Here is a 15,355-nt window from a genome sequence, read left to right as displayed (position 1 = left end):
CCAGAACCGTTACATGCTCCACAAATGGTTGACAATCAATTTTGAGATTATTTTTTCAGTCAGTTTGTGTTCTACTTTCTCACGTTACATTCCGTCAGTTTTCTCCTGCGTTATGTGATCATTTTTTCAAGTATCTGAACAAAACTGGAGAAAGTCCCTCTCACTGTCTAACTTCTGTGCAATTTTAAATAGACCTGAAATTTCCATCACGAATTTTACTTCAAATTTTGTTTGTTATGTTTCTTTTAAGAGCCCTGTATTTTCCTACCTGTTTTAAATTCTCCCAGTTTTGAATAAAGTCGGCATCTCTGCAATCAGAATCATTTTTAAAATCTACTAATGTACACTTCTTTAGCTCGTTTAATCCTTTCTTTATATATTAGCTTCATATTAATGAATTGTTCTGCACAGGATCTACCTCCATTTTCGTGTTTAATTATTATTAGTTGCTGATACTCAAAGCTGCGTTCTGCCCTAACTCACGGCGGAGAGCCACACGGAGGTGCGTGGGCTTAAGAGCGCTATACATCGAGCTTAAAGCAGCTATACGTTATACGACGTATGGATTATGCAACAGATTTGTTTTTTGACGTGGTTTATGTTAATTGAATTAAGAAAAAAGAGTTCATCTCTTTTTTTTTACTTTCTACAGTAGCTTATGTACTCTTCACGCTTCAAGCTACCAAATTTCATTGAAATCGGCTCAGCAGTTACTTCGCATTTATAATATAAGGGGCGAGGAAAAAGTTTCCGTTCGAATGCCGTACGGCTCAGAGTCGGTATGCCATTCTGGAAAAATCGCCATGAGCATTGAGGCAAAGATACCACCGACGAACCAGGTTGGATATATCCCTTTGGTAAAACAACGTGCTCTGCTGTGTGAAGAAGTCCATGAGTGCCTACTCCATCCCTCGTCCAACAGGAACCGCCGACACTTACGGCCTGTTTTAAGGGACTGAAGGCGTGATAATTGAATGGGGGGAGATCAGGACTATACTCTCCCACTTGAGCTAGCCTAACTTCTGTGTAAAAAACATTTGCAATGCGTGGACGTGCGTTATCATGTAGCAACAGCACCCAATGCTGCTGTTTTCCGTGACATTTCGCCTTAATTGCGTGCGTAACTTCTCCAGCTGTGCGCTATACCGTTCTCCAGTGATGAAGACACCAGGTTCCATGAAATCGATAAGCAATGGGCTCTGGTAATCAATGAACAGGGTGAGCATCACCTTTCCAGCACATGGCTCAAACTTTGCGCATCATTCCATAACGGTGCCTTTCGGCAGACATAATGTTTGCATGCATACTTTTCAATCTCCGATGGGATCCACCTAGTTAGCTGAGTGCTAAGCTGTTTGCCTACCATGCAGCGGGCCCGGGTTCGATACCCGATCGGGTTGGGGATTTTCTCCGCTGGTGAACTGGATGTTGTGGTGTCCTCATCATCCTCTCATTATCACCTAGACGCGAGTCGCCCAATATGGTGTCACCTGAAATAAGACTTGCAACCTGGCAGCCGAAATTCCACGGATGCCTCATCCCCGCAAACAATGCCACACGATAATTCTCCGATGGATGTCTACAGATGTTTGTCCTTTGACAGCCAAGGAAAGAATAACAGCACGTTGGTTCTGTTTGGACGCATTTGGTAATAACGTCCCCAAAGTTCACAGTTCACGTTTCCGCTTCTACCGCACGCACGTCAGAAATACACGAATGCCACACTGATCCCTTGCTCCTATAGTGATATCCGCATCAGACTCGCGTATACGATGCAGCAGTGTCCTCACACCGAAGTTTGGTGACTGCCCTTTATATGAATGTGGAAGTAGGGATAAATACATTGGGGACTGCATAAGCATTGTACTCATTACGCTGAATCGTGTTGTGTAGAACATAACAGCTAATAAAAGAACTTCCACAAATATGATGAAGTTCAAGAGTCAATGAATAATTTTTCTCCGAAATTCGCGTTATATTCTTCAAACCAATAAAAACTATGTGCTGCACACTTTCTAAAGCGCCCCATGTTTTCCTCAGCTAACATACTGTATATATAATATTAATATGGATTTGTCATCTGGTATGTGATACCTCAATCGCCCAACTCTGTGTATTATTGTTACTATGACTTTTCTTTACGTTAGTATCAGTATTATTCATATACTTAGTTAAATGAACTATGACTACACAGACTCTATACGGAGTGTCAAAATTAAACTTTAGGCCGGCCGCGGTGGCCGATCGGTTCGAGGCACTTCAGTCCGGAACCGCGCGACTGCTACGGTCGCAGGTTCGAATCCTGCCTCGGGCATGGATGTGGGTGATGTCCTTAGGTTAGTTAGGTTTAAGTAGTTCTAGGTTCTAGGGGACTGATGACCTCAGATGTTTAGTCCCATAGTGCTCAGACCCATTTTTAAACAGATCATTACACCAAAACAAGAAAAAAAGTCCAATAAACAAGGATTCTTTAAGTGCGTACCTGAAGAAATAACAGCACTTGTTCGTCTTGGATACTATGAAATGCATCTCTTCTGCTTCAAGCTCTTTGCCTTCCTTTTTTTGGGAGGAAGTAGCACAGACCAAAACAAGAAAATTAAGTTTAGTAAACATGGGCTCTAAAATGCATACCTTAAAAGCTATGAGCACTTGTTCACCAGAACAGATGTTTCACACTAGCGTAGATGAACACATGTTCATAGCTCGTAAAATGACCACTTGCTTACAAGACGTTTTCTTCTTGTTTTGGTCAATACTTCCTTCTCCCAAAATATGGAAAGTAAAGAGCTTGCCTTAGAACAGATCTGTTTCGTAGTATCGAAGATGAACAAGCGCCCATACCTCTTAAAGTACGCATTTTAGTGCCCTTGTTTACTGATCATTTTTTACTTATTTCTGTATAAGGAATCTGTTCCCGAAGTTCGTCGGTGTTTTCTTAGGACACCCTGTATAACGTTTTGTTTTGTAACATTTTTGTCTAATAACGTATGTGACCGCAGTTGTGACCGACAAGATACAGTGATTTTAGTTCTTTGACAGTTCTTATTTTACACTGGAATAGAATGTGTCCATTTTTTTTTCTAAATTTTTATTTTCTGGCGAGCTTCCAGAGTGGTGGCTTATCGGTGAATTTCGAAACAGACATCTGGGCTTGTAGAGATCCTTGCGACACAAAACACGCTCGATACGGTGTCAGACGAAATCAGCTGCGCATGCTACAAGACAAAGCTGGCTCTTCTTGCGAGAGAGCGACAGCTCAGCGGGGCGCTTCGCGGAAAGGCGACATCCGCTCGGCCTGAAATCTTCCAGTCGAGGCCGCCCCTGCGTGACCCCAGGGCGCGCGCCCCGCAGCGATAGCCTCGACGTAGCTCAGTGTCAGCTGGCAGCGTTTTGTCCGCTCTTGTGTGCGTCGCATTTCGCTGGCGCTCCTGTCGTACGTCACTCGTTACTGCGCGCCACTCGGGCTGAGTGCAGCCTGATGCTGCGTTTTTGTGGGAAACCGATGTCACGGTCCCGCTACCCTTCTTGACTTTTAATGAGGCTGTGTTATCGCTGTTGCTGCCTTACTGTTGCTCGTGAAAGTTTCTTAACAAGAAAAGCGCGCCCTTTCGACTACAAAGACAATATGCCTGCTTCGCAGGGCGTGTAAGAGGCCGGCAAATTAAGTTTTGTAGCAGCCATTAGCCTGTATTATCCAAGCTCAGAATGTGAGAGCTCTGTCATTCCCGCTATTGCGTTATGTTGGGTAAAGGATTCTTAATCCAGAAAACTTTTCTTTTTCACTGTAGTTGACAGAATCGTCTTGAGAAATTCAGCAACTATTTAGATCAGGGTACTAAGATGTGATTCTGAACAGACAAGACGGGTTGCCGATGCAACTACTTACAGTGCGTTTAAAATTAGTTGCAGCATTTGACGTTTGGCTGACCGGAGGGGACGTGACGCGGTTGTCCAGGTAACACCAATGGCGAGCCGGCTTTCCCTACCACAACGCCAGCGGTTATGCTTGTAAAGAGCTCCTGTTTCCATACTACGAATAAACAGTACCGCTTGGTGTTACGTATTAGATGAATCAAAGTTCGTCAGCTGTCGTTGTAAAGTCTTATTCCCAGGCGTTGAAGTCTTCTGTAGTCGTCAGATATTGTGAATAAGTGCTCTGTGTTGGCGTTGCATTATTAACAACACTGCAGTAAATCTGAATACGTGATTTGCGATAATAGTGTCGTCCAGGAACAAATTCACCGGCTGGGAAGATAACGTCCTGCTGCAAAACATTACTCGGAATTCGACAATAGTAAAGCACGAAACTCCGTACCACTCTCTTGTGATGCATAAAGCTTCAATAATGCAGTCGAGGAAAGTGGTATATTTTGCTCTGGGTACAAAGAAATGTTCCACGAGATAAAAGTTTAACCTAGCATGTATAAGACGAAGTTAATGGAACGCGTACTGCTGTCCAAGCCAGAACTGCACGCCGGCAGGTCGACGACCTGGCTAACGGTAAAGGGCATAGTTTAATCAGGCTTCCTTCGTATCATGCTCATTTAAATCCGACTGAGAATATATGGGCCTAGATGAAAAGTAATGTAGCAAAAACAAAAAGAAATTTACGGTCGCTTATGTTGAAATGCTGACAAAAGAACTCACAGCAAATATTACAGGACAGGACTGCCTTTGAGTTGTCAGCCATACCAATAAGATAGTTGACGAGACAGATTCACGAAGAACAGTGACGAGTTTTGAGGAATACGTAACTTGTCTTGTTGCCATGTTAAAACCAGCTTCTTTTGTCGAAAAACAGCAGAGGTTACAAATATTCATTTCACTAACATTCTAACACAGTTGACATTGCGACAGAATCTTGAAATAGTGTATTATTATTAAACTGAGTGCAAGTCAGGTCAGTGACTATGAAATGGCCCATTCTCAGTGTAAAATAAATGTGTAACCTCTTGACTAAATCCACAGCTGTTCTCCTTTCTCCAGCTGTCGATGGCCCTCAGTAATTACATTATTTCATTGAAAAAATCTGTAGTCGCTTGAATACCGCGATAGATATGGACGTTTCGCATATTAATCATATTGCAAAACACTCTCGTCTTTTCGCACTATCATTTGCCAAAATTGTGTTTCTATATCTCCAACCATTTATGAGATATGAGGAATTCATGAACATTTCATTCTAATTTTTTTTACTGACGCACGAGTTCGTGACGGAGTGCTTTACATGCATTCCCTGGTTTTTGTTTATTTAATTATTTAATATAAATAATTTTGTTGTTTTTTGTCTTAGTATGTTTTATAGAATTGACTTTTTAAATTATAGTATTTTCTCAAGAGTGAAAACGACAGTGTTATATAGCTCCCAGTTTAAAGAATAATTCAGTATATTATCTTCATTTAACATGCAGCAATATCTAACCTAACAAGCACCAAACACAAATTCATAGCGACACCTGTTTTTCACTGCGAACTAAGAATTACTACTGACGAAGTATCACAATAACTATGATCATTAACGAAATGATAGGAGTTTTGTCATGAAGGTGACTAATTAAACTTTAAGATGTTCGAGAGTGAGAGTTTATTACCGATAGGTTTCTTTAAAAAGCGTTTGAGAAAGATCGCAGATCGGCCGGCCTGCTGTTCACACCCTTCAAGTGAGCCTGCTAGGTTCCGCACCGAAGAGACCTGGCATCGTGCTGTGGTCACCTGCTGACTCGCCCATCATACGCTGCAAACTGCGCTTCCCTCCACTCGCCCCTTACAGAACTGGCGAAAGTCGCAATTTATTTTAAACTCACTGTAGAGCTGAAGATGAGCCAGAGTGGCCGTAACATGTAATCTAATTGAAAATGTGCAACTGAGACGGAACAATAAATGAGAGTTATCTTAACTTTTCTTCTTAGTATGTTGTTATTTAAATGTATTTCGGCACCATTTTTACATCTTCAAGTGCCTCCTCTTATTTAAATTGTTGTCTAAAAATCAAACCTTAGACGGATAAATAATGTAATGAAAAATGAAAGAAATGATAATAACCAAGTTACACTGGAATTTAACTCCCTCATTTACTAAATGGCATTTGTAGCGGTCGTGCCGTTTTGTTGTTACTGGGTGCAAATAGTCCAGTCATCTGCAGCGGCACAGAATTTGCTTTTACAGCAAGTGCTCCTAAACTAATCCGTGTAAATATGTGCAGTACTTATGGTATTTTGCGCTGTTTTCCAGTTTCTGAAATTGTGTCTAATCTAGTGCGCCTCATCGCAGTTACCTTTGACACAATAATAATATTTAGGGTGTTCAAAGGTGGTAGTACGGACCAAAACAAGAGAAAAATGTTCTGTAAACATGAGCTCGTATTGAAAAGAGTGTAAAACAGGGATGTAGTCTTTCGCACCTATTATTCAATCTGTGGTACAACAGGAATGGATGGCCATGATTTTTTCTGATACCGATACCAAATCCTGACACACGAAAAACACTGGAAACTTTACATATATTGCTTTATATGTTCATAACGAACCAAATAAGACTTCGTGTACGCAGTTGGAACCTGGACCATTGCAGTTTTTGAATCACTGCCGGTTTTTATTTTTCGCTCTAGGGTTTTCCTTGTAATATTAGACTCTATTGAACCTTTTTTCACTAAATTCCGTAACTACTAAAGTCTAACTTACGGAAAAATGGAAACATATTGGCATCCATAGATATTACAAAAGTGGATGGATGTGTGTGTTTTTCACATTTCGCCGCGCGGGGTAGCTGCGCGGTCTAGGGCGTCTTGTCTCGGTCCGCGCGGCGCCCTCCGTCGGAGGTTCGAAACCTCCCTCTGGCATGGGTGTGTGTGTCGTCTTAATCGTAAGTTAGGTTAAGTAGTGTCTAAGCTTAGGGACCGATGACCTCAGTAGTTTGGCCCCATAAGACCCTACCACAAATTTCCAAATTTTCACTAAACCACTGTACCGATTTGTCTACCAACAATCGCTGTAGCGTTAAGAACCACCTACCTATCATAGTTCAGGAGACACGACGTCGCAAACACTGAGATGCGTGTAAAACTGCCGCACTAAGCGTGACATTTAAATTTATTACGTATTTGCTACTAACTCTATTTGCAACAAATTTTGCAGACAGTAACCATGCGTGTGCTGAATGTGTAAGTAGGCTGTTTCGTGTGTCCATCAGAAAGAGTAAATTTGTAATATTGGATATCATGAACTGATATATATATGATGACTTTGGAACATTATTAAGGTAAATACATTGTTTGTTCTCTATCAAAATCTTTCATTTGCTAACTATGCCTATCAGTAGTTAGTGCCTTCAAGAGTTAGAATCCTTTATTTAGCTGGCAGTAGTGGCGCTCGCTGTATTGCAGTAGTTCGAGTAACGAAGATTTTTGTGAGGTAAGTGATTCATGAAAGTTATAGGTTATTGTTTGTCAGGGCCATTCTTTTGTAGGGATTTTTGAAAGTCAGATTGCGTTGCGCTAAAAATATTGTGTGTCAGTTTAGTGTTGATCAGAATAAGTAAAGAGCGAAATGTCTGAGTACGTTCAGTTCTGTTCATCTGTTTGAAAATCAAATAATGTAAGAGGTTTACCAGCACAGTAATTCACTAATTTTTCTAAGGGGATGTTTCAAATGTAACTACACAAATTATCATTGTACGGCACATATTTCAACAGATATGAAGACGTAAACACTGAGATGCGTGAAAAATGCTACATCATGCCTAATACATTTATTCTTTACTACTAAGACACCACCTACAGTCAAGTTAAGGAAATCCTCTTTCATCTGGTATTGTTTTTGTCAGATTTAAACTGCGAAATCCAAACGACTGTAGACTAAAACAGTTGACATCTACATAGCTGTGAAGAGACGTTGCCATAGAGACATTTACAAAATAGCGTTGTAGACACGCGAATTAGCTGAGCCCAGCGTACATGAACTGTCCGGGATATGACCTACAAACAGAGTTCATTTTTTGTTTTAGTTTCTCGACAAAATGAATACCCGGGCAGTGTTGGTTTCGTATAATATTAAAGTATATTAAAAACTAAAATCGTGAAAAATACTAACGTTTTCCTGAAATAAAGAGTCAAGGAAATCATCAACACGTCACTCGCGACAAAGACTCACTATCAACTGAGTGGTAGCGCAGTGAAGCAGGCAGTTGGAGAACCAGAGCCGTTGGCCATCTTCCCCATATGGCTATCGATCCATGTTTTACCGTGTACATCGAAGAAGCAGTAACGAAACTAAAAGAAAGGTTCAAGGTTGGAATTAAAATTCAGGGTGAAAGGATATCAGTGATAAGATTCGCTGGTGACGTTGCTGTCCACAGCGAAAGTGAAGAAGAATTACAGTATCTGTTGAACTGAATGAACAGGCTAATGAGTCCGGAATATGGAGTGACAGTAAATCGAAGAAAGACGAAAGTAATGAGAAAACCGGAAAAGATTGCAGTTAGGGATCACGAAGTGGACGTAGTTAAGGAGTCCAGCTGCGTGGCCAGCAAAATAACCCTTGATGGACATAAAAAGCAGACTAGCACAGGCAAAAAGGGCATTATTCCTGACCAAAAGAAGTCTACTTGTATCAAACATAGGCTTTAGTTTGAGGAAGAAATTTCTGAGGGTGTACGCTCGGCGCACAGCATTGTACGGTTGTGAAACATGGTGTGTAGCCGGCCGGGGTGGCCGAGCGGTTCTAGGTGCTACAGTTTGGAACCACGCGACCGCTACGGTCTGTGTGATGACCTTAGGTTAGTTAGGTTTAAGTAGTTCTTAGTTCTAGGGGACTGATGACCTCAGATGTTAAGTCCCATAGTACTTAGAGCCATTTGAACCATGGTCTGTAGGAAAACGTGACCAGAAGAGAACCGAAGTATTTGAGACGTGATGTTAAAGGAGAATGTTGAAAATTAGCCAACTGAGACTCCCTTTGTTCCGCTACTGGCTTGTCTGGTACTGGGCTGAAAAAAAAAAAAAAAAATGTGGTAAGTTCCTATCGGACCAAACTGCTAAGGTCATCGGTCCCTAGGCTTACACTCTACTTAGTCTAACTTTAACTAACTTACACGAAAGACAACACACACACACACACCCATGCCCGAGGGAGGACTCGAACCTCCGTTGGGGGGAGCCGCGCGAACCGTGCAAGGCGCCCAGACCACGCGCCTATCCTGCGCGGCCCGGGCTGAAAAGTATCTGGCTCCACACTGTGTCATTATTAGAAGAGCTCGCTCTAGCCTTAACGGTACACAGTGAAAAATGCTAAAAGATAATAATAAAAAGCATTTACTTCGCTAAAACTTGATGAGGAGACTTCCTCTCCAACGGCTTTGGGACATCACGGGAATGTTAAATTACGATACTTCGGTCGAGATTCGAATCGAGTCGTTTCCAAAGTGGTGTAGCAGTGTTATGCTCTTCTAGAAAGAACTAGATAACTTCTTAGGTCGTATTTCCCGTCACAGTACGTATTGCCAGCTGCCGTCACAACGACTCTCCGAGTTGTGTCTGCTGCTGATTGTATTGTTTCTTCCAGTCGAGCGCGATTATTGGTAATAAACATAAAATACAGATCAAAGGTTTACGAGAAAAACGTAGCATGTAGAAGATAATCGGTTAGTTTGTCTGCTGAAGCTAGTTCAAATGTGCCATTACACTGCAGAACATCGTTCTGTCGACATAGTGATATCATGTGTCAACAGTGTTTTGCACTGTAGCAGCTCTGTCACCCAGCGCCGAAAGTTATTGTCTCCTTGCAGATGAAATTGATCTCCTCTATCTTTTTTCGCGCTAGCGTTGTCCTCTGAGTGCTGTTGCAAAACCTTTACGTTTTCTAGAGTCGTCGACGTTGGCCTTTTTGACAGACGAGGGACATCAGCTAACGTAGCTTTGACCGACTCCTTTTTGAGCAGCTTCTTCTGGTTTATTTGATGTCATTTTACGGTGTTTCAGTGTCACGCACTTGCATTTGAAAACGACCTTGGGACTTGAGAAAACATGATGTCTTTTTGTTTAGACATAAAAGAATGTCGCAGCGTTCTTTGTCCTTTCGCAGATTCGAGGTTGTAACATGTCACCCATAGTAAAAGTACCGACTGAATTGGTGTAGTGAAAAAGACAGCGACTTGCATAGGGGAGAACTGCGATTCGTATCCCTGTCCTGCCATTCAAGTTTATCGTGTTTTTCCTACATCACACGAGATAGATAACCGGCAGGCTAGTTTTAAAAGGACACGTTCGTTCTGTTCCTCAACACGAGCATCAGCTCCGCCTTTTGGTGACCTCACAGATGAGAAGGCGTTTAATCGTGATTCTTTTGCCTGGGATAAGTAAGAATGAAATATTACGCAATTGTCTGAAGATTGACCAAATTGTCTAATAGCCATATCTGTAATTGGCGCGTTCTGTGGTCGTTGTCGAAAAGTGTGTGTGGGAGTGCGATTGAAGTCTTGATGATTCAACCTAACTTGGTGATATCGGTGATGCACTTTCCAGGACTGTTTCCGGTATTACATAAAATGATTTTACACTTCCTTGCATGTTTCTCATCAGTAAACTTCATTTGTAGAACGAAGGAATGTTGGCGTTTGCCGCTGAATTGATCGAAATGCTTCATTAAACAATGACGTTCTTCCAGGAGAGCTAGCCTCGCACTTTACGCAGGAAAACTTGTGTGAAGTTCGGAAGGCAGGAGATGAGGTACTGGCGGAAGTGAAACTGTGAAGACGGGTCCTGAGTCGTACTCAGATAGCTAGCTCAGTCGGTAGCGCAATTGCCCGCGAAAGGCAAAGGTCCCTGGTCGAGTTATGGTCCGGCACACAGTTTGAACCTGCCAGGAAGTTTCGCATTAGTGCACAGTGAAAATTCATTCGGAAATACATAGTCGATTTCTTTCGTCGCCAGACCTTGTGCGCCTTGTCTGTTGACAACTATTTGTGTGGAACGTTAACTCGAATCTGCTTCCTTCCAAATCATCCCAAACGGTATTCCATCAGCAAATAGCAATGCTTAGTTCTGCATCCTGTACTTTTTTCCTTGCTATGCGTAAGACGAAAATTCCGTTCCTTTTGTCCACGTTTTAAGAATAGTTCTACGAACTGATTGTTTTCAGACAATTTTTGTAGACTGTTGTGCACGATATGTTATGTTCCATTGGTAGCTTCCTATTTCTGTGTTATCGCAGGTTTACCTTTCCAATTTTGTTACTAGCGGAAATGTAGGCAGCTTTATATGATTTACTCTACAGATTAGCAAAGAGGTCAATCATACTGAAATCAATTTTTTGGCAACGTCAGTCATATTGAAATGCATTTTTTGGCGCCCTACACAGTGACATTCGATCCAGTTTTGTTGACGAATAGAACTATGTAACTCTTTCGCTACCAATTTTTGAAGTGAAAAAACGTTACTGTATGGTTTTTTAATTAATTTTGTGGTCAGAAGTGACAGTATGAAAAAAATGTTTTCCGCCGTTCTGTTTCCAGCACTTGAAGGGGTGGGGCACACAGTATCATTTGTAAGTACATCCGGGTTTCAGAAGACGTCTGCGCAAAAAACTACAAGATATACAGGAGACGGACACACATCACTGGACAGAGCATCGTGTTTGGAAAATTGGAAATTTGTGGTAAGTTCCTGTGGGACCAAACAGCTGGGGTCATGGTTCCCTAGTCTTATACACTACTTAATGTAACTTAAACTAACTTACACTAAGGACAACAAACACACACACATGCCCGATGGAGGACTCGAACCTCCGGCGAGGGGAGCCGCGCGAACCGAGGCAAGGCGCCTCAGACCGCTCGTCTACCCCACGCGGCGAATAATCGAGTTTCGAATTCGAATCGTTGGGTCACACATGCAACACCCTCTCATTCAGCACGACAATGCCACGCCACACTCGAGTGGTGCGACATCTGCAACTATACGACGCTTTGAGTTCTCTGTCAAGGATCATCCACTGTACAGTCCCGACTTGAACCCATCCGGTATCATCTGTTTTCAAAACATAAAGAACACATCCGGGGACTTCAGTCTGATAGTGAAGAAGCGGTGCAAGCGTAGGTGATGTTGCTCCTTCAGCAATGCCAAACATTTTACATTGACGGTATCAACGAACTGGTCTCTCGATGGGAGAAATGTGTTCGTCGCCAGGGCGACCATGCTTGGGGAATAAATATTTAGACATGAAGAATAAAGATGTGGCCGGCCAGAGTGGTCGAGCGGTTCTAGGCGCAAGGGGCTGGAACCGCGCGACCGCTGCGGTCGCAGGTTCGAATCCTGCCTCGGGCATGGATGTATGTGATGTCCTTAAGTTAGTTAGATTTAAGTAGTTCTAAGTTCTAGGGGACTGATGACCTCAGAAGTTAAGTCCCATAGTGCTCAGAGCCAATAAAGATGTGGAATACTAATTACGTTTGTTTTGTGTAAAAAGCTTTAAGAGTTTATGCATAAATAATTCGCAGTCATTACTTTTCACCAAACTCTCGTACTTTTGTATACCAGAGATATTTTGGCAGAGGGATCACTGTTGTGTAATCGATTCCGCATGATATGTAATTTATGTATGCGCCTGGGTTTGTAGGTTTGAATGAGGCAGAGTGTAGCGAATATCCTGTAACGACTGTTAGCTGTTCAGTTTGCGATGGACTCCAGACGAGCGCCACCATGCTAATCAAGTGTTGTTTGGCTTCCAAAATCTAGCGATTGTGTAACTTCTGCTACATGGCAGTTCTCTAGTGATTAACGCTTCCAGAAATCTTCCTCCCCTATCCCTACTTCCCCATCTCTCTCTCTCTCCCTCCCTCCCCTCTCTCTCCCTCTGTCTTTTGTGTTGCAGAGAGATGCCAAAAACTGTTCTTTGCCAGCCCAGTTACAAGAAATAAAGCAGCGCGCGCCGTTTCATTAAGACGAACCGGCAGCGTTTGTTTGCCTTTGCGCCGGCTCCCGTCGCTAATTTGTCGGACTTATAACAAAACACGCCTTTTGCCTTGCCTCTCGGGACGGGCAAAGTGCGCGAGAGCTAAGCAGCATTATGCAAGCCGTCACGGCATCTTCGCCCCCGCGAAGTCGTTAACCTCTGGGCGCTGCGCCTGCTCCTAGCAAAGCGTTGCAGTGTGTCGCGCGAACGTAAATAACGCGCCTGCTGGCGGGCTCGCTTGGCTCGCGCCGCTGCGCAACAGATGGGCGGCAGCGGCAGCGGCAGCGGTCGCAGAGCCGCGCGCCGCCGCGGGCAGCGTGTGTCGGACGCTCGGACGCTGTGCGCCAGCAGGTCAGTGGTCGGCCTTGGCGGCGACTGCGCAAGAGCCCTCCCAGCCGAGCCGAGCCGAGCCGGGCCGGGCCGGGCCGGGCAGCACCGAGCGGCGCGGCACACGGCCGTTACGTAACCCGGCCGCAGATCGCGCTGGGATTAGGCCGTCGCGCGTTCAGGGCCCAATCACACTTGGCGCTAGGAACGGGACCTTATCGTCAAATGACGGTTTGTACTTACGCTACCTGGGTCACGGGGCATCGACACGTCACTTCGATAAGGATACAAGCTGAAGTAATGAACTAAAGTTTGTGCCAAGGCTGGGACTCCATCCTGGCATTGCGGCTGACACAGCTGCACGGGCTGCCCTTGTCCACTGCCCTCTCGAACACGAAACTTCAATTCACACCTCAGCCCATTGTGATTTTTCCGTTCTTAAATTGGCAATAATGCAGAGACTCTCTGGTACTGGAATAGCACGCCAGCTTTGTACGTAATGGGCCTGTACCTCAGATGTGATGTATTCATTTGATTAAACTGCATTTTCCTGGACAAATATCGAGACCCAATTTTATCTTCGATAAAGGGGAAAATGAAGATGGTTCAAATGGCTCTGAGCACTATGGGACTCAACATCTGAGGTCATCAGTCCCCGAGAACTTAGAACTACTTAAACCTAACTAACCTAAGGACATCACACACATCCATGCCCGAGGCAGGATTCGAACCTGCGACCGTGGCGGTCGCGCGGTTCCAGAATGAAGCGCCTAGAACCACTCGGCCACAACGGCCGGCAATGAAGATGGGCTGAGGCATGAATTGGATTTGTGTTTGAGAAGGCAGTGTGCTAGGGTAGTCCGTGCATGTGTCAGCCGCATTGCCAGGGTGACGTAGTGGACAAGAACATCTGCCACGTAAGCAGGGGCCGGCCGGAGTGGCCGAGCGGTTCTAGGCGCTACAGTCTGGAACCGCGTGACCGCTACGGTCGCAGGTTCGAATCCTGCCTCGGGCATCGATGTGTGTGATGTCCTTAGGTTAGTTAGGTTTAAGTAGTTTTAAGTTCTAGGGGACTGACTGGGTGTTGTGTGATGTCCTTAGGTTAGTTAGGTTTAAGTAGTTTTAAGTTCTAGGGCACTGATGACCATAGATGTTAAGTCCCATAGTGCTCAGAGCCATTTCAACCATTTCTAGGAGACTGATGACCTAAGAAGTTAAGTCCCATAGTGCTCAGAGCCATTTGAACCACGTAAGCAGGAGACCCGGGTTCAAGTCCCAGCGTTGGCACAAATTTTAATTCATTATGTCAGCTTCTATGCTTATCAAAGATAAAACTGAGATGATGCTCCATGTGTCTACAAACGCTTCGAATTCGAAACTCGATTACAGCGCGCTGTTCCTCAGACACCGGCAAAATTACGATAGTCATTATGTCTCCAGGAAAATGTAATCCCATCAGATCAGTAGATTCAGAAAAATGTAATCCCATCAGATCAGTAGATTACCTGTGCCTGAGGTACAGACAGGATTTCCTGATTACGTACGAAGCTGGGGTGCTCTTCCACTATCGGAGATCCTCGGTAGCACTGACCATTTAAGAACGGGAATATCAGCATTGGCTGAGGTATGAATTAATTGTGTTACGGAGGGCGCTGGTCTAGGGTAATCCGCGTAGCTTGGTATTAGCTGCAATTATAATTAATCACTCCAGCCTCGATCATTATCGAAGGTAAAGTTGAGACTCAGTATGTCTCCAGGAAAACTTAATTCCATCGGATCAAAGTCACTTCTTTTAACCGCGTACCAAACGCCGAAATATCTGTAACACATGTATCATGAAAAAGTGAAATACTTAGAAGTCATCGTCGGATATCAGTGCAATCATTGGTGGGTATGTATAAATGTTTTAGAGTGTTTAGATTCGGACCCATTCTGGTCATCCACATTTATATTTTCCATATATTCTCAGCCTTTACAAGAAAATATTTAAAGAGTCTCGTCAGCAAGTGAAGTTTCAGCACAATGGGCTTGTTACTGTGCTACTGGACTAGTTACAGATGAAGTTCCATTTCAGCTTTTGCACTCCT

At 43.6% G+C, this 15,355-nt stretch overlaps 1 long non-coding RNA gene across 1 annotated transcript in view; it reads left to right on the top strand.

Annotated features, from left to right (window-relative positions):
• LOC126174849 (uncharacterized) overlaps positions 1-15,355 on the top strand; it is a 596,705-nt gene that overhangs the window by 298,573 nt on the left and 282,777 nt on the right. The window lies entirely within an intron of this gene.

The sequence above is a fragment of the Schistocerca cancellata genome, chromosome 3 (genome assembly GCF_023864275.1).
Source record: "Schistocerca cancellata isolate TAMUIC-IGC-003103 chromosome 3, iqSchCanc2.1, whole genome shotgun sequence".
NCBI lineage: Eukaryota > Metazoa > Arthropoda > Insecta > Orthoptera > Acrididae > Schistocerca > Schistocerca cancellata.
The sequence above is the reverse complement of the archived record's forward strand: the minus strand, read 5'-3'. Positions and strand labels throughout refer to the sequence as shown.